The sequence below is a fragment of the Borostomias antarcticus genome (genome assembly GCF_949987555.1).
Source record: "Borostomias antarcticus genome assembly, chromosome: 2".
NCBI classification, from domain to species: Eukaryota; Metazoa; Chordata; class Actinopteri; order Stomiiformes; family Stomiidae; genus Borostomias; species Borostomias antarcticus.
The window spans coordinates 38,897,180-38,899,679 of record NC_140235.1 but is presented as its reverse complement, the minus strand read 5'-3'; the positions used below and the strand labels follow the sequence as shown (position 1 = coordinate 38,899,679).

Genomic DNA, 2,500 nt, shown 5'->3' with positions numbered 1-2,500 from the left:
GACAGGGTTGAGTGTCTCCCCCAACACTGACAGGGTTGAGTGTCTCCAGCATAGCGACCTAGTTGACAGCTGGATAGAACCATCTCTGTGCCCACTGCTCAGTCAATTTGCTAAAAATGTGAAGTCAACCCTCTCTCAATTGATAGGATTAGCGTTTCACTCAGATCGTCTTCGTAGAATTATCCATTCAACAACTGAGCTCTCTATTCCAGCACCTGTCTCCCCAGATGAGCTGTTTAGTTTATGTTAGAGATTTTCAAACTGGATGCCTTAGTCTCATTGGGCAATTTGAATAATGCGATAATTGAATTTGAAGTCGAGGTCCGTGCATGTTTTAAATAGTTTTGCCTTGAAGTTTATCAGCTTGAATGTGTAAAATGTATTAATGTAAAATTATGTTTTTGTATTGTTTTATGATTTTAAATACTGCTTGCACCATCAAAAATGAGACATTGGTCTCAATGGGTTCCCCTGGATAAATAAAGGTACAATAAAAATATAGCTGCAAGCAGCGATATGGGGGCCAAACAGGAAGTGCGACCATCGCTTCAAAGACAACAAGTGAAACACGCCATAGCATTCTAATCCATACCGCAGTTTTGAAAATATGCTGGTTTGTGAGTGTGTGAGTGGGACATGGGTCCCCATGACACTCTCCCTGCTGCCACCACAGCTGTTTGTACCCAGAGGGACTGGCCACAGCCTGCTGCAGACAGTTGTCGGTCTAGGGACAGGCTGCTGCCTTCTGTCCACAGTTATGTCCTGCAAACTTGCAGGCAACCCTCTCCTAAAGCTGTGTATCGTATCCTATCAGTTTAATCAACGCTGATCCTTCTTCTTCTATGTATGTGGTGAGAAAGCCCATGAGGAAGCCAGCCAGGGTAAGGTGTAAACACTGAGAATAATCCTGGCATTGCATTTCACCTCAGGAAAACCTTGATCTGCATTTGATCGGGAGCAGCCCTCCAGGACATCGTAGATAGGCTATACAGTATGTAGTTTCCTTCGTGACAGGGGGGGCGGCTGTGGCTCAGGAGGTAGAGCGGGTCGTCCAATGATCACAGGGTCGCCGGTTTGAATCCCGCCCGCTCCTGAACCTCTTGAGCCGGAGCGCAGGCTGTAAAAGGCTGTTCTGATGACGACAACTGTCAGTTTTGGGCGAGACAGCGAACGTTAGCGCTAGCTAACATTAGCTAGCTATCTTCACTTGGCTAGTTAATCTGCAGTCTGCGAAAACACGACACTCGTTGCTAATGTAGCTGTAAAACATCGCTAGCCCCAGTCAGCTCTAAGCTTTAGTGCGCTGTTCAGCTACATACAGCTCGCCGGTGGACACACACCACGGATAGCCAGCCTGGGCTGAGTTTCCCAGAGGCATCGTAGCGCTACGTTCATTGTAGCGCTATGATGAACGCCATAGCTTACGATGAACGTAGCGCTACGATGCCTCTGGGAAACTCAGCCCTGGTACATGTTCAATAAATGTTCCGTGTAGCCGACAGCTTATCAGGCTGCTGAGGTAGATGTAGCGGTGCGACCCGAGGGCCCTGTCAGGTCAGCCGGCCTCACCAGCGCCGGGCCACAGTGGAACTCGCTGGGCAGACGTACAGAAATAGCAACCCCATGAATGGACTCTGTCTTCCAGCTCGAGGAGCTACTGTCTGTAAGTGAAGGGCTAATTGAGTGAGATGGTAGTTTAATACAGCGGCGGAGGCAGAAATGAAACTTCTTTCTAAGTACCCCCCCCCCCCCCCCTCTGTTTACGGAGATCCTCGTGAGCTGAGAGGGTCCGGTCCACCACCCCTACTAGAAGCACCTCACAGGGGCAACGTGCTGAAACTGATCCTCCATACGTAGAAACACACAGACACGCATTCCTAGAAACGTGACCCTCCGTGACCTTGTTCTGGGCTCGGATTGGTTGAGGTGCCACTGTTTTTTAGGAGGCGGGGGTTGTGTTGTGAACATCCTTGGGTAGGTAGCCAACCAGAGGCAGGGGCGGGAATACGGGTGTGAAAAACGGGAGGTTTGGGGAGAGATGTGAGGAGGTGGAGCACAGGGCAGGAAAGAGAGAATAGAAAGGAGAAGGTAGGGGGGAGACAGAGGGGAGACAGGGGGAGAGACAGGGAGAGACAGAGGGGAGACAGGGGGAGAGACAGGGGGAGAGACAGGGAGAGACAGGGGTGAGACAGGGAGAGACAGGGAGAGACAGGGGAGAGACAGGGGGGAGACAGGGGGGAGACAGGGGAGAGACAGGGGAGAGACAGGGGGAGAGACAGGGGAGAGACGGGGAGAGACAGGGAGAGACAGGGGGGAGACAGGGGGAGAGACAGGGGGAGAGACAGGGAGAGACAGGGGTGAGACAGGGAGAGACAGGGAGAGACAGGGGAGAGACGGGGAGAGACAGGGGGGAGACAGGGGGGAGACAGAGGAGGGACAGGGAGAGACAGGGGGAGAGACAAGGGGAGACAGGGGGAGAGACAGGGGGGAGACAGGGGGA

At 52.2% G+C, this 2,500-nt stretch overlaps 1 protein-coding gene across 1 annotated transcript in view; it reads right to left on the bottom strand.

Annotated features, from left to right (window-relative positions):
- Positions 1–2,500, bottom strand: part of dmgdh (dimethylglycine dehydrogenase) — a 44,177-nt gene that overhangs the window by 11,439 nt on the left and 30,238 nt on the right. The window lies entirely within an intron of this gene.